General features: G+C 24.7%; 1 protein-coding gene across 1 annotated transcript in view; it reads left to right on the top strand.

Annotated features, from left to right (window-relative positions):
- Positions 1–23,869, top strand: part of LOC142226838 (lipase 3-like) — a 113,972-nt gene that overhangs the window by 75,006 nt on the left and 15,097 nt on the right. The gene's annotated exons all lie outside the window — the stretch shown is intronic.

Raw genomic sequence — 23,869 nt, forward strand, 5'->3', positions numbered from 1 at the left:
ATTTTGTCAAAATTTTATTCCTATTTTGTAAAAATTTTATTTCATTTCTATAGAAAATTTTATAAAATTTTATTTCTATACAAAATTTTGTCAAAATGTTGTTTCTATAGCAAATGTTGTCAAAATTTATTTCTTTAGTAAATTTTGTAAAAATTTTATTGCTATAGAAAATTTTGTAAAAATTTTATTTCTATAGAAAATTTTGTCAAAATTTTACTTCTATACAAAATTGTGTCAAAATTTTATTTCTGTACAAAATTTTGACAAAATTTTACTTCTATAGAAAATTTTATCAAAATTTAATTTCTATACAAAATTTTGTCAAAATTTTTTGTTTTATAGAAAATTTTATTACTATAGAAAATTTTGTCAAAATTGTATTTCTATTTTGTAAAAATTTTATTTCTGTGTGATATTTTGTCTACCTCTTTTTTTCTATACAAAATTTTCTCTAAACTTTATTTTTATTTAACATTTTATCAAAATTTTATTTCTGTAGATAAGTCTGTCAAAATTTTATTTCGATAGACAATTTTGTCAAAATTTTAGTGCAATAGAAATATGTGTTAAATATTTATTTCTCTAGAAACTTTTGTCACAATTTTATTTCTATAGAAAATTTTATTTCTTGGAAACATTTTGTCAAAATCTTATGTCTATGGAAAATTTTGTCAAAACTTTATTTCTATACAAAATTTTGTTAAAATTTTATTTCTATGGAAAATTTTGTTAAGATTTTATTTCTATGGAAAATTTTGTCAAAATTTTTGTTTTATAGAAAATGTTGTCAAAATTTTGGTTTTATAGAAAATTTTGTCAAAATTTTGGTTTTATAGAAAATTTTGTCAAAATTTTGGTTTTATAGAAAATTTTATCAAAATTTTATTGCTATAGAAAATTTTGTCAAAATTTTATTTCTATGGAACATTTTGTCAAAATTCTATTTTAATTTTGTAAAAATTTTATTGCCATATTGTAAAAATTTTATTTCTATTTTTTAAAAATTTTATTTCTGTAGGAGATTTTGTCAACATTTTATTTCTATACAAAATTTTGTCTAAACTTTATTTCTATTTAACATTTTGTCAAAATCTTATTTCTACAGAAAATTTTGTAAAAATTATATTTCTATAAAAATTTTGTAATTTCGACATAAGCCGGCTATCATGTAAAACCTTTTTTCGGAAGGTTCAAGTGTGGTTTACTTTTGGGTTTAGTGAACTGCCTGAATTTATTCTGATAATTGGTTGATACTTTTGCTGCAAGTAGAGGATGCTAATTAGGAATGTGGTAATTCCGAAACATGCGTCCATCCAACCATCTTGCAGTCTATAGGGCTTTGTCCAAATAAATTTGACAAACATTCTTTTCCTCTGTTGGTTAAGCTACACTTGTAGTTTAGCCAATTCATGGTTTTAAGCTGAAATCAAAAAAAAAAAAACAACAACAATAACAAAACAAAACGAATGAAAATTTTATTTCTATAGAAAATTTGGTCAACATTTTACTTCTATACACAATTTTTTCAAAATTTTACTTCTATACACAATTGTGTCAAAATTTTATTTCTATACAAAATTTTGGCAAAATTTTATTTATATACAAAATTTTGTCAAAATTTTATATCTATAGGAAATTTTGTCAAAATTTTATATCTATAGAAAATATTGTCAAAATTTTATTTCGATAAATAATTTTGTCAAAATTTTATTTCTATATAAAACTTTTTCAACATTTTATTTCTATAGAAAATTTTGTCAACATTTTATATCTATATAAAATTTTGTTATAGAAAATTTTGCTTCTATAGAAAATTTTATCAAAATTTGTTGCTATGGAAAATTTTATCAAAATTTTATTTCTATAGAAAATTTTGTCAAAATAGTATGCCCAGTTAGGAATTTCACCAACATTACTGAAAGGATATAAAACACCGCGGAAAAACTTTTTATGTTCGGTCGAAACTGGGTTTGATCTCAGGATTCCTTGTATGCAAAGCGGACATGCTGACCCTTGCAATACGGTGGCTCCCCATACAAAATTATTAGACCATCCAACTAAATAATTTAGAAAATACTGTAATATTGGTAAACCACAACAATTCCAAAGCTGTTGTTTCAATGGAATCCAAAAGGCCTATAGACAAAACCACATTTTTAATAAAAACGCATCTAAAAAACGTGAACTACATGATACGTGTATGTGCATAATTTATATAACTCAAACTCTTCTATTGTGAACAGGAATGACGTTTACCATTTTTTTTTTATTTAATTGATAGAATAGTTTTGGTTTGTTGGTAATTTGTAGACTGCACTTCATTGATCTCAGCAGCCGGATATCATAAGCTTCGAATTGTGATGTATGTATCTGTGATGGCTACAACCATACAGCTGTTATCCGTAGCTCGTGCGGTTAATAATTTTAGTTTTCTATTTGAATTCCATTACACCTTCGAGCAGAACTGTATGAGCAGTGGTATTTGCCGGCTGTCGGTTTTTGGTTTTTTTATTTTTCTGTTCACTATTTTTGTACTATACCATTTTATGTTATATACTCACACATTGCCCATAGATTATATAATTAAATATAATTCCAATTTCAACGACTATAAAATGTTGTTGTTGTTGTTGTTAAAAATGTTAACACTTTATTGCCCAATGAATAGTTTGTCTAGGGTTCATATATGCATATCAATAAATAGTGATCATAGTGTTCGTGTTGTTTCATGGATCTTTAGATAATTTAGTTACTATATTTAAGAATATCAAAGGGAAAAGACATTGGAAGGAAAGGAAGAGGTAGGGTGCAGAGTCGAAGGCAGTGAGCCCTCAATATGCATGCCAACCATCAACATTGAATCCATAACGACAACAGCTTTGAAAGCCATTACAGCGCCCATAAATAGAGGACTCAACCAGCACAAGCCCTCTCCCTGGACGGTCCTCGTGGCGCTTGACCTATCGAAAGAATTCGATGCGGTCAGCCATACCAGCACCAAACGAAATGTTGAGCCCTTAATTATCTGCGCAAATGTACGTTGTGAAACAGGCAATTCTTTACAACTCAGGTGATATCTCCGGCTCTGTTCAATCACCAAATTTTCTCTATTCTATCCCCTCTTCCACGGGCTGACCTACTACGCGTTGAAAGGTGGTCACCACGGGCGTATGGAATTCTATTTAGACTGTCTAAAATTGTGAATTGAACTTGATCTTGCAAATCCGTACAAAAGGTCGCGTGCGTGTGCAAATATCTGCTATAGTTCGCGAGTATTTCCCTCGTAAATTTTTATACCCTCCACCATAAGATGGAAGTATATTAACACATCGAATTCTTTCTGTAGTTTGAGATCAATAGACCCCATAATCAATATACATTCCGGGTCGATCCAGCCATGTCCGTCTGTCTATAAAAAATTTTACTTCCATAGAAAATTCTGTCAACAAATTATTCCTATAGAATATTTTGTAAAAATTTTGTTTCTATAGAAAATTTTGTCAAAATTTTATTTCTATAGAAAATTTAAAAAATTTATTTCTTTGGGAATTTTTGTCAAAATTTGATTTCTAATTTCTTAAATTTTTATTCCTTTAGAAAATTTTGGCAAAAAATTTTTTCTATAGAAAATTTAGTCAAAATTTTATTTCTGTGGAAATTTTGGCAAAATTTTATTTCCGTGGAAATTTTGTCAAAATTTTATTTCTATAAAAAAATTTGTCAAAATTGTATTTTATGGAATATTTTGTCAAATTGGATTTCTATGGAAAATTTGGCAAAAATTGATTTCGATAGAGGATTTTTTCAAATTTTATTTCTATAGAAAATTTTGTCAAAATTTTATTTCTGCAGAACATTTTGTTAAAATTTTATTTCTATAGAAAATTTTGAAACAATTTATTTCTGTGGAAATTTTTGTCAAAATTTGATTTCTAATTTCTTCAAATTTTATTTCTATAGAAAATTTTGCCACAATTTTATTTCTGCAGAAAATTTTGTTAAAATTTTATTTCTATAAAAAATTTTGAAAAAAATTATTTCTGTTCAAATTTTTGTCAAAATTTGATTTCTAATTTTTCAAATTTTATTTCTATAGAAAATTTTGTCAAATTTTTATTTCTATAGAAAAATTTGTCAAAAATTGTTTTCTGTAGAAAATTTTAGTCACAATTTTATTTCTACAGAAAAATGTTAAAAATTGTATTTCTGTGGAAATTTTGCCAAAATTTTATTTCCGTGGAAATTTTGTCAACATTTTATTTCTATAGAACATTTTGTCAAAATTTAATTTCTATAAAAAAATTTGTCAAAATTGTATTTCGATAGAATATTTTGTCAAATTGTATTTCTATGGAAAATTTGGCAAAATTTGATTTCGATAGACAATTTTTTCAAATTTTATTTCTTTAGAAAATTTTGTCAAAATTTTATTTTTGCAGATTATTTTGTTAAAATGTTATTTCTATAGAAAATTTTGAAAAAATTTATTTCTACAGAAAATTTTGAAAAAAATTTGATTTCTAATTTCTTCAAATTTATTTCTATAGAAAATTTATTTCTATAGAAAAATTTTAAAAATTGTATTTCTGTGGAAATTTTACCAAAATGTTATTTCTATAAAAAGGATTTGTCAAAATTTTGTTTCTATAAAAAATTTGTCAAAATTTTATTTCCATAGAAAATTTTTTCACAATTTTGTATCTATAGAAATTTCGTCAAGTTATTTGTTTCGATAGAAAATTTTTTAAAAAATATATTTCGATAGAAAATTTTGTCAAAATTTTAGTTCTATTAAAATTTTGTAAAATTATATTTGTATAGAAAAAATTATATTTCTATAGAAAATTTTGTTAAATTTTTATTTCTATAGAATATTAAAAAAAAAATTATTTCTGTGGAAATTTTTGTCAAAATTTGATTTTTAATTTCTTCAAATTTTATTTCTATAGAAAATTTTGTCAATTTTTTATTTCTATAATAAATTTTGTAAATTTTTTTTCTATAGAAAATTTTGTCAAAATTTTATTTCTAAGAAAAATTTTAAAAATTTTATTTCTGCAGAAACTTTGCCAAAATTTTATTTCTATAGAAAATTCTGTCAACAAATTATTTCTATAGATTATTTTGTAAAAATTATGTTTCTATAGAAAATTTTGTGAAAATTTTATTTCTATAGAAAATTTTGTCAAAATTTTATTTCTTCAGAAATTTTTGTTAAAATTTTATTTCTATATAAAATTTAAAAAAAAAATATTTCTGTGGAAATTTTTGTCAAAATTGGATTTCTTCAAAATTTCAAATTTTATTTCTATAGAAAATTTTGTCAAATTTTTATTTCTATAGTAAATTTTTTCAAAATTTTTTTTCTATAGAGAATTTTGTAAAAATTTTATTTCTATAGAATATTTTGTCAAAATTTTATTTCTATAGAAAAATTTTAAAAATGTTATTTCTGTAGAAATTTTGCCAAAATTTTATTTCTGTGGAAATTTTGCCAAAATTTTATTTCTATAGAACATTTTGTCAAAATTTTATTTCTATAAAAAAGATTTGTCAAAATTTTATTTCTATAAAAATTTTTTGTCAAAATGTTATTTCTATAAAAATTTTTTGCCAAAAAATTTTTTCCGTAGCAAATTTTGTCAAAATTTTTATTCTATAAAAAATTTTGTCAAAATTTTATTTCTATAAAAAAAATTTTCAAAGTTTTATTTCTATAAAAAAAATTGTCAAAAATTTATTTCTATAAAATAGATTTGTCAAAATTTTATTTCTATAAAAGAATTTGTCAAAATTTTATTTCTATAAAAATTTTTTGTCAAAATTTTTTTTCCATAGAAAATGTCAAGTTATTTGTTCCTATAGAAAATTGTGTAAAAATTATATTTCGATAGAAAATTATGTCCAAAGTTTAGTTCTATTAAAATTTTGTAAAATTATGTTTCCATAGAAAATTTTGTCAAAATTATATTTATATAGAAAAATTTGTCAAAATTTTATTTCTATAAAATATTTTTTCACAATTTTATTTTTATAGAATATTTTGTCACAATTGTATTTCTATGAAAAATTTGGCAAATTTTGATTTCGATAGAGAATTTTATTTCTATAGAAAATTTTGTCAAAATTTAATTTCTATAAAAAATTTTGTAATTTTTTTTCTATAGAAAATTTTGTCAAATTTTTATTTCTAAGAAAAATTTTAAAAATTTTATTTCTGCAGAAATTTTGCCAAAATTTTATTTCTATAGAAAATTCTGTCAACAAATTAGTTCTATAGAATATTTTGTAAAAATTATGTTTCTAAGAAAATTTTGTGAAAATTTTATTTCTATAGAAAATTTTGTCAAAATTTTATTTCTTCAGAAATTTTTGTTAAAATTTTATTTCTATATAAAAATTAAAAAAAAAAAAAATATTTCTGTGGAAATTTTTGTCAAAATTGGATTTCTTCAAAATTTCAAATTTTATTTCTATAGAAAATTTTGTCAAATTTTTATTTCTATAGTAAATTGTTTCAAAATTTTTTTCTATAGAGAATTTTGTAAAAATTTTATTTCTATAGAATATTTTGTCAAAATTTTATTTCTATAGAAAAATTTTAAAAATGTTATTTCTGTAGAAATTTTGCCAAAATTTTATTTCTGTGGAAATTTTGCCAAAATTTTATTTCTATAGAACATTTTGTCAAAATTTTATTTCTATAAAAAAGATTTGTCAAAATTTTATTTCTATAAAAAATTTTTTCAAAATGTTATTTCTATAAAAATTCTTTGTCAAAAAATTTTTTCCGTAGCAAATTTTGTCAAAATTTTATCCTATAGAAAATTTTGTCAAAATTTTATTTCTATAAAAAAAATTGTCAAAAATTTATTTCTATAAAAAAAATTTTCAAAAATTTATTTCTATAAAATAGATTTGTCAAAATTTTATTTCTATAAAAGAATTTGTCAAAATTTTATTTCTATAAAAATTTTTTGTCAAAATTTTTTTTTCATAGAAAATGTTGTCAAGTTATTTGTTCCTATAGAAAATTGTGTAAAAATTATATTTCGATAGAAAATTTTGTTCAAATTTTAGTTCTATTAAAATTTTGTAAAATTATGTTCCTATAGAAAATTTTGTCAAAATTATATTTATATAGAAAAATTTGTCAAAATTTTATTTCTATAAAATATTTTTTCACAATTTTATTTTTATAAAATATTTTGTCACAATTGTATTTCTATGAAAAATTTGGCAAATTTTGATTTCGATAGAGAATTTTATTTCTATAGAAAATTTTGTCAAAATTTAATTTCTATAAAAAGTTGTTGAGGAGTAATTTTTGAAAAATCTACCAAAACGTCAAGAATTCTACCAACCAAAAAATACAAAAATCTACAAGTTTTGGGGGAATTATACCGTGTACGTAGCCAGGTGTATAGTTTGTTGGCTTACAAACTGTATGATTCACGCTTCATCCCTATCCTTTCGAAAGGTAAAATTTTAACAAAAACTATAAAGTCAAATAATTTCTTCTATATTGTTTTTGTTACAGAGAATCTAAATAAACCTCGTAGAAATGAGAAAGATAATCTCACATCTCATAGCCAGCCAAATTAAAAAAAAATTAAATTTAATTAAAAAAATTAAAATCCAGTGAATTAAACATTATGAAATTGTTTATGTGTATATTCCTTTATTCGTGATCAGTTCATATAGTGGAGTATTTTAATAATTATGAATTTTTGCATGGTAATTAGAGGCCCAACATGTAAATGGATCGGATGAAATTTTTTTCACCATGAGGCTTCAGAAGATAAGTCTTGGGGGAAGGTTTATATGGGGGGAGGTTTATATGGACCGCTATGAACCAATTTCCACATATTGGTTAAAGGGTTCAAATTTGGGCATCCTTTTCATGGAGAGTATATATAAAATCAACTAGTTTTTGCCTTGCTATTATTGGGCATATACTAACATCTCGTATCAAATGTCACCAGGAGAGGGTGGGGACTACACATAACCATGGTCTCATACGTATATTTGTAAGTTTAATATCGATACAAATATTCACAATTTAATTAAAATATCGTATTTAATTTATCAACATTAAAGTTAATAAAAAATTTCAATATTTTATCAAAAAATATCGTCGTCAAAATAAGTCATTTGTCATTTTTCTGTGACCTTAAATCGATGAAAAATCCTGCTTTCGATAAAAATGCCGTAAAATGTTTATTTATACGATACGACAGTAACTTCAACAATTGATGGATATAAGAGAATAATTTTCTACGCTTCCAAAAACTAACGGTCTCTAAATTAACTTAAGAAAAATTCCCTAGAATTTCGTATAGAGAAAACATATTTTTCTCTTCAAAAAGTCTTTTTCTGTTAAAAAGAAGTCTTACTAATTATACTTGAATGAAGTTACTCATACTTTTGAGTAATTTTTCTTATTTTAAATGCAAGCAAACAATGCAACAATGTTTTTTTCAGTGCTTTGTTTTTTGTTTTTGTTATTTGGAATGAACAATATACATTGCATTATTCTTTTGATTTCGTATACTCCCTACTGTGCATGGAAGTTCATGTTCATTACCCATCTTGTCCAATTACAATCCTTCCAAATTGTCAAATGCCAGTCATCAATTCAATTAAACTAAAATTAAAAACCATATGCCTAATACTTTATCTGTCATCAATCTCTTTTTGTGGTTAGTTCTCTTTGATGTCTTTAATTACTGGCTTTTTGTCGGTTTAGTTTTATTTTTTGCTTTCAACAATTCAAATTCTATTCTATACAAAGTCATCAATTAACTGCTCTAAGTGTTGCTAGCAATGCAGTTTTATTACAAATATGGTGATTTTTTTTATAGATATACAATACGAAAAAAAATTAACGAATTGGTTACAAAAAATGCACAAATGACAGAATAGCATGCAATTTGTCATTGTATTTGTTTTTTGGAAAATATAAGGGTGGTCGTTGATATAATGCAACCAGTATAAAATAATTTGCTTAGTTCGAACATTGTTTAGAGAACAATACAATGTATATAAAAGTAGTCATGAATGCAAAATTAATTAGTCTATTAATATTAATTAAGGTTAGATTCTTTCGGTCCAACGCGAGTAGACAAATTGTAAAAAAATATCGAATATATTTTAATGAAAAATTTTGTATACATTATAAACACATGTGAGTAAACTTTTACTTATATTCCCTACCGAATATGTATAGCTATGGACATTTTCACAATCCCTCAAAGCAATAAGATTTTAATATTCAATAAGTTAGCCGAAAGAATATTTCGTATAACTATTTGCCATGTACTAAATGATTTTAAAATTATCAACACGTTTTGATACAACCTTAAAAAGACTTCCGTACATCGGGTTTGGCTTGTAAGGTGTGTATTATATAGAAATATTGGGTTGCCACCATAACAGAACCTTGCGTTTGGTGATTTCTGCATCACCCCAAATATGTTTCAAAAGCACCATGTTACTTTTTTTTACAGGAAGCAACTACCATTTTTGTCTCGCGAAAAATCAATCAAATTTTAACAAAATGTTCTATAGAAATAAAATTTTGACAAAATTTACTAAAGAAATAAATTTTGATAAAATTACCTATAGAAATGAAATTTTACAAAATTTTCTATAGAAACAAAATATTAACAAAATTTTCTATAGAAATAAAATTTTGACAAAATTTTCTATAGAAATAAAATTTTGAGCAAGTTTTCTATAGAAATAAAATTTTTACAAAATTTTCAATATAAATCAAATTTTGACTACGTTTTCTATAGAAACAAAATTTTGACAAAATTTCCAAAATTTTAGAAATAACTTTTTTTTTTATAGAAATAAAATTTTGACAACTTTTTTTATAGAAATAAAATTTTTACACAATTTTCTATAAAAGTAAAATTTTGACAAAATTTCCACAAAAATAAAATTTTGACGAAATTTACTATAAAAATAAAATTTTGATAAAATTACCTATAGAAATGAAATTTTACAAAATTTTCTATAGAAACAAAATATTAACAAAATTTTCTATAGAAATAAAATTTTGACAAAATTTTCTATAGAAATAAAATTTTGACCAAGTTTCTATAGAAACAAAATATTAACAAAATTTTCTATAGATATAAAATTTTGACAAAATTTTCTATAGAAATAAAATTTTGACCAAGTTTTCTATAGAAATAAAATTTTGACAAAATTTCCAAAATTTTAGAAAAAAATTTTTTTATAGAAATAAAATTTTGACACAATTTTCTATAAAAGCAAAATTTTGACAAAATTTCCACAAAAATAAAATGTTGACAAAATTTACTATAGAAATAAAATTTTGACAATATTTTCTATAGAAATAAAATTTTGACAAAATTTCCACAGAAATAAAAATTTGACAAAATTTTCTATAGAAATACAATTTTGACAAAATTTTCTATAGAAATCAAATGTTGACAAAATTTTCTACAGAAATAAAATGTTAACAAAATTTTCTATAGAAATAAATTTTCTATAACAAATAATAAAATTTTGAGAAAATTTTCTATAGAAATAAAACTTCGACAAAATTTTCTATAGAGAAAAAATTTTGACAAAATTTTATATAGAAATAAAATTTTGATAAAATGTGTTTATAAAAATAATATATTGACAAAATTTTCTATAGAAATAAAATATTGAAAAATACTCCTATAGAAATATAGAAATAAACATATTAAAAGAAATTTTATATATAAATAAAATTTTGAAAAAATTTGCAATAGAAATAAAATTTTGACACAATTTAGAAACAAAATGTTGATACTTGTTTTATAGAAATAACATTTTGAGAAAATTTTTTTTAGAAATAAAATTTCGACAAAAATTTCTATACAAATAAAATTTCGGCAAATTTGTTTATAGAAATAAAATGTTGACAACATTTTCTATAGAAATAAGCTTTTTCTATAGAAATAAACTTTTGAAATAACTTTTTTTATAGAAATAAAATTTCGACAAATTTTTTTATAGAAATAAAATTTTGACACAATTTTCTATAAAAGCAAAATTTTGACAGAAATAAAATTTTGACAAAAATTTCTATAGAACTAAAAATTTTGACATAATTTCTATAAAAATAAAATTTTGACAAAATTTTCTATGGAAATAACATTTCGACAAAATTTTCTATAGAAATAAAATGTTGACAAAATATTCTATAGAAATAAAATGTTGACAAAATTTTCTACAGAAATAAAATTTTGAGAAAATTGTCTATAGAAATAAAATTTCGACAAAATTTTCTATATAGATAAAAATTTGACAAAATTTTCTGTACAAATAAAATTTTGACAAAATTTTCTATAGAAATAAAATTGTGACAAAATTTTCTATAAAAATAAAATTTTGACAAAATTTTCTATAGAAATAAAATTTCGGCAAATTTTTTTATAGAAAATTTTCTATAGAAATACAATTTTGACAACATTTTCTATAGAAGTAATATCTTGACAAAATTTACTATAAAAATAAAATTTTGACGAAATTTTCTATAAAAATAAAATTTTGACAACATTTTCTATAGAAATAAAATGTTGACAAAATTTTCTACAGAAATAAAATTTTGAGAAAATTTTCTATAGAAATAAAATTTCGACAAAATTTTCTATAGAGATAAAAATTTGACAAAATTTTCTGTACTAATAAAATGTTGACAAAATTTTCTATAGAAATAAAATTTTGACATAATTTGACAAAATTTTCTATAGAAATAAGCGTTTTCTATAGAAATAAACTTTTGACGAAATTTACTATAAAAATAAAATTTTGACGAAATTTTCTATAGAAATAAAATTTTGACAAAATTTTCTATAGAAATAAAATGTTGACAAAATTTTCTACAGAAATAAAATTTTGAGAAAATTTTCTATAGAAATAAAATTTCGACAAAATTTTCTATAGAGATAAAAATTTGACAAAATTTTCTATAGAAACAAAATTTTCACGAAATTTTCTATAAAAATAAAATTTCGACAAAATTTTCTATAGAAATAAAATTTTGACAAAATTTTCTGTACAAATAAAATTTTGACAAAATTTTCTATAGAAATAAAATTTTGACATAATTTTCTATAAAAATAAAATTTTGACGAAATTTTCTATAGAAATAAAATTTTGACAACATTTTCTATAGAAATAAACTTTTGACGAAATTTTCTATGAAAATAAAATTTTGACTAAGCTTTCTATAGAAGATTGACAAAATTTTCTATAGAAATAAAATTTTGACTAAGTTTTCTATAAAAATAAAAGTTTGACAAAACCGATAGAAATAAAATTTTGACAAAATATCCAAAATTTTAGAAATAATTTTTTCTATAGAAATAAAATTTCGACAGCTTTTTTATAGAAATAAAATGTTGACAACTTTTTTATAGAAATAAAATTTTGACACAATTTTCTATAAAAGGAAAATTTTGACAAAATTTCCACTGTTAATATCTCTGATGAATAATCTTATTTGTAGCAATATCTAAAAGATAAAATCTCATCCAAACATTGTAATTATAATGAGAAATGAAGACTAATAAAGACGAATTCAAAAATTGAAAAAAAAAATTAAAAATTTCCACAGAAATAAAATTTTGACAAAATTTTCTATAAAAATAAAATTTCGACAAAATTTTCTATAGAAATACAATTTTGACAACATTTTTTATAGAAATAATATCTTGACAAAATTTACTATAAAAATAAAATTTCGATAAAATTTTCTATAGAAATTTTCTATCAAAATACAGTTTTGACAAAATTTTCTATGGAAATAAAATTTTGGCAAAATTTTCTACAGAAATAAAATTTTGACAAAATTTTCTATAGAAATAAAATGTTGACAAAAATTTCCATAAAAATAAAATGTTGTCAAAAATTTCCATAGAAATAAAATTTTGATAAAATTTTCTATACAAAAAAAAAAATGACAAAATGTAGAAATATTTTGGTCATATTTCTCAAATCGGAAAAACACATTGATGGGGACATTGTCTAAATCTGATGTGCACGTAAAGAAAGCATGACCGGGACCAAAGCTATTGCCTTTAGACTAATGATTTGCTATTGATTCCGATCCAATGAAGCGGAGAATTGAAACAAGGATATATTTAAGATATAATTCTCTTTTAAGTTGGAGTCTTGCTTTTTGTAGGCAAGATGCAAAACTTCAAAAAATTTAATTAGGATTTCATAAATTTTGAACATTTAAAGCCAATCTGCTGACCTTAGTAAAACGAAATTTTCTTCCAAGCTAGAATACCCAATTATACGTTCAATCACTTACCTCTAAGGATAAAACGAGATCATTGAAAAGATTATCGTCTTTTGCACAAGGGGAAAAATATATATCTGAGAAATGAGTCGAAAATTAGTTTTCGTATTTTCAGGACATGAAATCATTGGACTCATGACAAAATTTTTCAGTATATGTAGCCCAGTGGAGACGATAATTCTCTAAATTATCTGAGATTTACGGAGAACATCACCGCAGGTTATGAAATTAATATGAGGTACCTGATTGGTTCATATGTGGACGGGGAGGCGGACTTCCCTTTTGCCCGACTTTTTGAAACTTGGAAGAAAATTTTCATTGAAGTTTGGGGTTGACATCTAGACAAAGATCAGCTACATCATTTTTCGATATGTGGTCGCGGAGGGGGACATCCCCTTTGCCCGAATTTTTTAAAGTACTGTAAAAACAAAACTTAAGTCCCCCAACTGAAATTTTACGGAAAATTGGGTGAGGTTATGAAATTTATATCTGGTCCCTAATTTTTGTAATATTTGGTCGGGGAAAATAGAGGGGCATAGTGTGACATCCGCTTCTCTTAAGTACATACAGAGAAACAAATAAACTTTTCAAAATTACTTAAAATTTACAAAGGACGTGGGGAAAGGTTAGTTCTCGTTCCAAGTTTGAAAAAGTCTGGCAGGGGGAGGGGGACCTCAAAAATACTTAAAATTTACAGAGGACGTGGGGAGAGGTTAGTTCTCGTTCCAAGTTTGAAAAAGTCTGGCAGGGGGAGGTACCCATCCCCCCCGTCCCCATAGGAACTTTTCGGGTACCCTATATTAATTTTATAACCTCACCGCATGTTTTCTGTAAATCTCAAATCATTTAGAAAATTTTTGTTTTTTCACTGTACTGTAAAAAAAGTCGGACAAAGGGGAGTTCCCCCTCTGCGACCAAATATCGAAAAATAAAGTAGCGGATCTTTGTCTAGAAGCTAACCCCAACCTTCAATGAAACATTCAAGCAAATCAGTAAACTTGGGTCCAATTTTCAAAAAGTGGGACAAAGGGGTGGTCCCCCTCCGCGACCATGTGTCAAAAACTAAGGTACCCTATTTTCACCACATGAGCTCCGTCTACGAGATCTGAAAGTTTCAAGTAAATCGGTTCAGCCGTTTCCGAGCCTACCCGGAACATACAACACAAACATATAAACATACTTTGAATTTTATATATAGAAGATAGATAGATAGATATACTTACATCACGTACCAAATTTCAACCAGATCGGTTGAATTTTGCCCCTCCAAGAGGCTCCAAAGGTCAATCTGGAGATCGGTTTGTTTTAGAAGTTATTTGTTAGAATTTCCTTTTATATTTTATCGCAATTAGAAATGGCCTCTCTTAGAATGGAATGACCCAATCGATGTATGTCTAATAGTAATACCTCCTACACCTTTATATCATATATCATCCCATTCCAAAGTACAATGCAGACATGAATATGAATGAATTTGCAAAAAAACGAACAGCACTAAGAATATTGCAAGCTCACGAATAAGGAAATAAATCAAATTAAGTAATTAGCTCCAAACTACATTAGCCATTACTCACACACTTACATGATTTTTAAATGAATTTGTATCAGCCCATCCTATGTCAATCGAAGTGCAATTAAAATTTATTGACTTCCTCCCCTCATAGTGTATGGGTATGTGTGTCGATGCAGATGAGCGCTCTGCAATTGTAGACTTTGAAATGAAAAAATAGGAGTATGACCGATATAACTTCTTGATAATTGTGTAAAATACTTGTAATTAAATGAATTTATTGATGTCGTTTTAGCCATTAAATCATTTTAGTGGTTATCTTATTACATGATTTTGCATATGTAGAGAAAAAAAGCAATTACGAAAGGCAGAAATGATTGGAAAGGGTTTTTGCAAAATAATGTATACATTGCAATTACATTGAGTTCATTCTAAAATATTTTAAATAATATGAAATTAACTTAAGCTATTGCAAAGACTTCGTGTGGTATCAAAGTCTTTTAAAAGTGTGTTAATCACTATTTAAATATCTAAACATCAGAATCATCTTCAAGTATAATCGAAGTCAATAGTGCCTTTAAAATAAAGCCATAACAGCCATTCTACAAATTTCATTTATTGGTAATTTTATTTTGTTTGGGGAAAAATATCCATTTAATTTATTTTTCAGTTCAATTTTATAGTCCTGTTTTCGAATTTCAAAATTTTATTTTTTTTTCTATAGAAAATCTTGTCAAAATTTTATTTCTAGAGAAAACTTTTATTTTAAATTTTATTCCTATGGAAAATTTTTACAAAATTATATTTCTATAGGAAATTTTTAAAAATTATATTTCTATAAAAATTTTGTCAAAAGTTTATTTCTGTAGAAAATTATGTAAAACAAAAAAAAAAATATTTCTATAGAAAATTGTGTCAAAATTTTATTTCTATAGAAAATTTTGTCAAAATTTTATTCTTATAGAAAATTTTGTCAAAATTTTATTTCTATAGAACATTTTGTCAAAATTTTATTTCTATAGAAAATCTTGTCAACATTTTATTTCTATAGAAAATCTTGTTAAAACAATTATTCCATAGAAAATCTTGTCAAAATTTTATTTCTAGAGAAAACTTTGTCGAAATTTTCGCATGGAAAATTTTTGTCAAAATTATATTTCTATAGAAAATTTTAATTTATATTTCTATAGAAAATTTTAATTAAAAATAAAATTAAAAGTTTGTTTCTTTAGAAAATTATGTCAAAAAATATTTTTATTTCTACAGATGATTTTTGTCAACATTTTATTTCTGTAAAAAATATTGTCAAAATTTTAGGTTTATAGAAAATTTTGTCAAAATTGTATTTCTATAGAGAATTTTGTCAATATTTTATTTCTATGAAAAGTTTTGTCAAAATTTTATTTTTATAGAAAATTTTGTCAAAATTTTATTTCTATAGAAAATTTTGTCAAAATTTTATTTCTATAGAAAATCTTGTCAACATTTTATTACTATAGAAAATCTTGTTAAAACAATTATTCCATAGAAAATCTTGTCAAAATTTTATTTCTAGAGAAAACTTTGTCGAAATTTTCGCATGGAAAATTTTTGTCAAAATTATATTTCTATAGAAAATTTTAATTTATATTTCTATAGAAAATTCTAATTTATATTTCTATAGAAAATTTTAATTAAAAATAAAATTAAAAGTTTGTTTCTTTAGAAAATTATGTCAAAAAATATTTTTATTTCTACAGGTGATTTTTGTCAACATTTTATTTCTGTAAAAAATATTGCCAAATTTTATTTCTATAGAAAATTTTGTCAAAATTTTTATTCTATAGAAAATGTTGTCAAAATTTTTATTCTATAGAAAATCTTGTCAAAATTTTATTTCTAGAGAAAACTTTGTCGAAATTTTATTCTCATGGAAAATTTTGTCAAAATTACATTTCTATAGAAAATTTTATCAAAATTTTATTTCTAAAGTAAATTTTATCAAAATTTTATTTCTATAAAAAATTTTGTGAAAATTTTATTTCTATAGAAAATTTTGTCAGAATTTCATTTCTATAGAAAATTTTGTCGAAATTTTATTCTCATGGAAAATTTTGTCAAAATTATATTTCTATAAAAAATTTTATCAAAATTTTATTTCTAAAGTAAATTTTATCAAAATTTTATTTCTATAAAAAATTTGTGAAAATTTTATTTCTATAGAAAATTTTGTTCAAAATTTAGTTCTGTAGAATTTCTTTCAAAATTTTATTTCTGTAGAAAATTTTGTCAAAATTTTGTTGCTATAGAGAATTTAGTCAATATTTTATTTCTATGGAAACTTTTGTCAACATTTTATTCCTATAGAAAACTTTGTCAAAATTTTATTTATTCCTTTTGTTTTGTTATTGTTGGTTTTGTTCTTGAAGCATTGTTGTTGTCGTTTTTTTTCAGCTTAAAACCATACATTGACTAAACTACAAGAGTAGCTTAACCAACAGACTCCATCCAACCATCTTGCAGTCTATAGGGCTTTGCCCAAATAAATTTGACAAACATTCTTTTCCTCTGTTGGTTAAGCTACACTTGTAGTTTTAAGCTGAAATAAACAAAAAAAATTTATTTCTATAGAAAATTTTATTTTTATAGAAAATTTTTCCGAAATTGTATTTCTATAGAAAATTTTGTCAAAATTTTATTTCTATAGAAAATTTTGTAAAAATTTTATTTCTATAGAAAATTTTGTAAAAATTTTATTTCTAGCGAGAACTTTTTCGAAATTTTATTCTCATGGAAAATTTTGTCAATATTTTATTTCTATAAAAAAATTTTGTTATATTTCATGTTAGTCTGATACCGAAAACAGGCAATTGACGTCCAAATGCATTATATCTAATTATACAATTATTTTTCGAGCCTTATGGACAGATATAGATTTGTCAAAATTTTATTTCTATAGAAAACTTTGTCGAAATTTTCCCATTGAAAATTTTGTCAACATTTTATTTCTGTAAAAAATATTGTCAAAATTTTATTTCTATAGAAAATTATATTAAAAAACATTTTATTTTTATACAAAATTTTATCAAAATTATATTTCTATAGAAAACTGTGTCAAAATTTCATTTCTATAGAAAATCTTGTCAACATTTTATTCCCATGGAAAATTTTTTAAAAATTTTGTTTCTATAGAAAGTTTTATCAAAATTTTATTTGTACAGGAAATTTTATCAAAATTTTATTTCTATAGAAAATTTTGTCAAAATTTTATTTCTATAGAAAATTTTGTCAAAATTTTATTTCCATAGAAAATTTTGTCAGAATTTTATTTCTATAGAAAGTCTTGCCAAAGTTTTATTCCCATGGAAAATTTTGTCAAAATTTTATTTCTATAGAAAATTTTGTTAAAATAATTATTCAATAGAAAATGTTGTCAAAATTTTATTTCTAGAGAAAACTTTGTCGAAATTTTCGCATGGAAAATTTTTGTCAAAATTATATTTCTATAGAAAAATTTAATTAAAAATAAAATTAAAAGTTTATTTCTTTAGAAAATTATGTAAAAAAAAATTTTTTTTTCTACAGATCATTTTTGTCAACATTTTATTTCTGTAAAAAATATTGTCAAAATTTTATTTCTATTGAAAATTTAGTTAAAATGTTATTACTATAGAAAATTTTGTCGAAATTTTTATTCTATAGCAAATCTTGTCAAAATTTTATTTCTAGAGAAAACTTTGTCGACATTTTATTCCCATGGAAAGTTTTATCAAAATTTTATTTCTATAGAAAATTTTGTCAAAATTTTATTTCTATAGAAAATTTTGTCAAAATTGTATTTCTATAGAAAATGTTATCAAAATTTTTTTTCTATAGAGAATTTTGTCAATATTTTATTTCTATGGAAACTTTTGTCAAAATTTTATTTCTATGGAAAGTTTTCAAAATTTTATTTCTATAGAAAATTTTGTCAAAATTTTGTTTCTATAGAAAATTTTATCAAAATTTTAGTTCTATAGAAAATTTTGTCAAAAATTTATTTCTATAGAAAATCTTGTTTTTTCTCATGGAAAATTTTGTCAAAATTTTATTTCTATAGAAAATTTTGTCAAAAATTTTATTTTCATAAAAAACGTTACTTATATAGAAATTTTTGTCAAAATGTATTTTCTATGGAATATTTTATCAAAATTGTATTTCTATTGAAAATTTTATCAAAATTTGATCAAAATTGTTTTTCTATAGAAAATTTTATCAAAATTTTATTTATTTTTTTTTGAAAATTTTGTCAAAAAATTTTTTGACAAAATTTTTGTAGAAATAAAATTTTGACAAAATTTTATTTCTACAGAAAATGTTTGTTTCTATAGAAAATTTTGTCAAGATTTGATTTCTATAGAAAATTTTGTCAAGCTTTTATTGCCAGGAACGATCTCCCAACACATCTGCAAGCTGAACTATAATTAGATTAATTTTGTTATAAAATATCTATCTGTTTCTATCCCATTCAGCCTGGCTGAGCTCTTCTCAGATATGTTTCAAAGGCCATGAATAAAATTGTGCTACGTCCTATTTTAGTTCTTTCCTACTTAATTTTTTAAATCCTTCTTACAAACCAGCAGTTCAATTTACCACTAAACTCATTGTAATTAAACCCTCGAATTTTTATCCCACTCCATTAACGTGACAATTTCTCATTAAACTCAATTTCCTTTACAATACCACAAAAAATTCTCGCATAATTATTTCAATTGCACAAAAAGACAATCATGGAAATTGCAAATTGCACTTGCATAAAGAAGGCCAGTAAAATCGACCAACAGATGTTGGATAGACGATATTTACCTTCTGCAAAACGACAAAAATGCCAAAACGCAAACTTCATTATTCTTCCAATCAACCCCCTCGACTATGAAAGCAGAAATAAAATTGCGTAAAGAGGAAACTTAGATTCCAATTCTAATTAAAGCAAAGTAATCAAAATAAATGAAAGTTAAATAGAAAGTGAACGGTAAAAATGTAAAAATGTAAAAAAATAAGGAGTAAAATTAAAGGGAAAAGGACAAATCTTACGCTGTAATAAATGCACGGTAAGCGTCTAAGGAAGTTTTTGAGAAAATAAACCAGCAAACATTTGCATTACATATAGGTTCAGAGAGAAGTATTTATATTCGTAGGGTTTTCAGAACCACAATTAGATGTGCTGAATATGGTGTGTATCGGTCCATGTTTTTGGCATAGACCCCATATAGACCGATCTCGCGATTTAACTCCTTGGGCTTCTAGAAATCGTAGTTTTTATCCGATTTACTTGAAAATGTAAATATACTGGTATTTTAGACCCACAGATTTAGTTTTTGTCGGTCCATCTGGTAAGGCCTCCTAGAGACCGTTTCCATTTCTTGAGGGTATAAAAGGCGCACTGCTCATGAAAATTGCTTGAAGCTGAAAGTGCAATTTTCAGATTTTATTTCTCGTAGTAAATAATTTATCATCACATATGTAATTGCATAAGCCATCATTAACAAGCAAATCAAATTCAACTGTTAAACTAAAATTACAATTTTTTAATACTGCGTATGAAAAGCCAACATTGACATCAAATCTCAGACTACCTCCACAGTTAAGTCAATGAAAACAACTTTGTAAACGTGTATTTGCGAAGTAATAGGTGAACATATTGATCTAAGGTGAAAAGTGAACTCACTTTGATTTGATATTGCCAATTTTATATCGATATCGATATATATATCTAATCATTTGGTCCAAATAAAAAGTGACTATTATACCGTCTTATACCATAATATCTATAATTTGTGTCAAGTTGTGCTACTTTTTAATTAATTCCTGCCGTAATTTTTGATCTCTGATTCCATTAAAATGACGAATGTTATCAGCGTCTTAGCATATAATCGAACTAATGCATCCATTACTATAAATTGGTGTATTTTTTCCTTCTCACACCAAATTGTTATCAGGCGGACAAGTGTGGCACCTAAAAATATGAAAGGAAATTTTTCCATGTTCGGAAAACCGGATTTTCCTATAAAGTTGGGTACTATGTTCGGATTTTTCACCAAAATCGTAAATCCTAAACCCTAAATTTTGTCAAAGCTTGCCAAAAGTGTTAATGAATTGATTTTGTATCATTTCATCTGTTCCAATGAAATCGTTCGAAAAAGTAACTGCTGAAAAAAAAACGGAACAAATCCTAAAAAAAGTTAAATTTTTTTTATATGAAAAACTTCTTTTGCCCAAGTCTCCTTTAATTCGTGACCACCCCCAAAAATTTTAAAATTTCATCCAAATCCTTAAATATGCGTCCTACACGGACGAAAAAGACTGTTTTTCATATGTTTGGGTGTAAAAATTATATGTTTGGAACTCAAATTTTTTAACACAAATCTTTTTAAGTGCAAGCATATAATGTTCATAAACTAGCATAACATGTTTGGACATATATATTAATATGTTAGAACATATTATGTTTGGGACATAAAATGTTTGAAAATATAATATGCTTAGATGCAAACATATACTAATTTAGAAATAGCATATAAACATATATGTGTTTAGAAAGAGAGACCTAGAGAGTATGCAGCAAGTAAAATAATGGAAGTAACCAATTGGCGCCTTAAAAATATATCCACCCAACGAAAATTTCATTAAAATTTTTGTACTACCAGTGTATGCCCTAAGGTGAAACATAATATGTTTGAACAATACAAACAATATTTTGTTAGGACCAATCCTGAAAATATATATGCTTGAAGCAAAATGTGTTTGGGGTATATGTTACAGAAGCGATTTTTTGAGGGTGTGTATATGGGAATAAAAACATTTATATAAAGCACCCAACACATTTGACGGAGTTGATATAGTATCGAAAATGTGGATCTATAATATAGTCGGCTCCGCCCGACTTTAGACTTTTCTTAGTTGTTTTAGTTTTAGAATATCAATTGGTGCACTCTTAGAAAAATATGTTTTTCATATGTTCCGATATAAACAAAATGTGTTTCGGGCACAATTTTAAAACACAATATATTTAAGTGCAAACAAGGAATGTTCCTAAACTAACACTAAATGTTTGGGACATCTATGTTAATATGTTAGAATATATTATGTTTGGGGCATGAATGTTTCGTAAAAATCATATGTGTGAATGCAAACATATATAAATTTACAAATTTCGACTAAACATACATATGTTGTGATATTTTATTCAAAGCGACAGAGAGAGTATAGAGAAAGAAATAGAGATGGAAACCGGGAGAGTTGACGGGAGAGTCCACGTGGCAAACAAATGTATGTTTCTGTTAAATAATGTTATGTTTGCATGGGCTCGTGGGCGCTGCAAACTATGGTATATAAGTGTAACTTATAACGATTATCTACTGGTGACTATAACAGCTACGTAGTCCAGTGGGTAGTTTGTTGGCTTACAAACTGTATAGTCCTCGGTTCGATTCTCCGTGCAGGCGAAAGGTAAAATTTAAAAAATTTATAAAAGTGAATAATTTCTTCAACATTATTTGTATTACAGAAAAAGGTGCCAAGAACTAAAATATTTCGAGGAAGTGAAAATTACGAGTATGTTAGGCAATGAGCACAATCGTCTTTGGGAAAAATTCTTCCAAGCATATAATATTTTTGGGCTCAAAATGCTTCCAAACATATGATATGTTCACATAAAACAAACATATTAATGTTTCGGCAGTATCCAATAATATATGTGCTTCCTGCAAAATATGTTTGGAACATATGTTAAAGAAGCGATTTTTTTTGAGGGTGTGGTCACTGTACGGGGAATCTTTTGTTTATAGTTTGTCATACTTTTTATACCCTGCGCCACACTGTGGAACAGGGTATTATAAGTTAGTGCATATGTTTGCACCACCCAGAAGGAGACGAGATAGACACATGGTGTCTTTGGCAAAAATGTTCACGGTGGGCTCCTGAATCGATATAGCGATGTCCGTTAGTCCGTGAACACATTTTTGTAATCAAAGTCTAGGTCGCAGTTTTAGTCCAATCGACTTCAAATTTGGCACAAGTATGTGTTTTGGCTTTGAATAGATCCCTATTGATTTTGGAAGAAATCGGTTCAGATTTAGATATAGCTCCCATGTATATATTTCGCCCGATATGGACTTATATGGCCCCAGAAGCCAGAGTTTTACCCTAATTTGCTTAAAATTTTGCACAAGAAGAACAATTAGTACTATAGTCAAGTGTGTCAAATTTTATTGAAATCGGTTCAGATTTAGATATAGCTCCCATATATATCGTTCGCCCGATTTACACTCATATGACCACAGTGGCCAATCATTTACTCCGATTTAATTTAAATTTTGCACAGGGAGTAGAATTAGCATTGTAGCTATGCGTGCCAAATTTGGTTGAAATCGGTTCAGATTTAGATATAGCTCCCATATATATCGTTCGCCCGATTTACACTCATATGACCACAGAGGCCAGTTTTTTACTCCGATTTAATTGAAATTTTGCACAGGGAGTAGAATTAGCATTGTAGCTATGGGTGCCAAATTTGGTTGAAATCGGTTCAGATTTAGATATAGCTCCCATATATAGCTTTCGGCCGATTTACACTCATATGACCACAGAGGCCAGTTTTTTACTCCGATTTAGTTGAAATTTTGCACAGGGAGTAGAATTAGCATTGTAGCTATGGGTGCCAAATTTGGTTGAAATCGGTTCAGATTTAGATATAGCTCCCATATATAGCTTTCGGCCGATTTACACTCATATGTCCGTAGGGGCCAATTTTGAACTCCGATTTAGTTGAAATTTTACACAGGGAGTAGAATTAGCATTGTAGCTATGCGTGCCAAATTTGGTTAAAATCGTTTCAGATTTATATATAGCTCCCATATGTATGTTTTTTTGATTTCGACAAAAGTGGCCAAAATACCAACATTTTCCTTGTAAAATCGCCAATGCTTAGTCGAAAAGTTGTAAAAATTACTCTAATTTTCCTAAACTTCTAATACATATATATCGAGCGATAAATCATAAAACAACTTTTGCGAAGTTTCCTTAAA

The sequence above is a fragment of the Haematobia irritans genome, chromosome 2 (genome assembly GCF_050003625.1).
Source record: "Haematobia irritans isolate KBUSLIRL chromosome 2, ASM5000362v1, whole genome shotgun sequence".
NCBI classification, from domain to species: Eukaryota; Metazoa; Arthropoda; class Insecta; order Diptera; family Muscidae; genus Haematobia; species Haematobia irritans.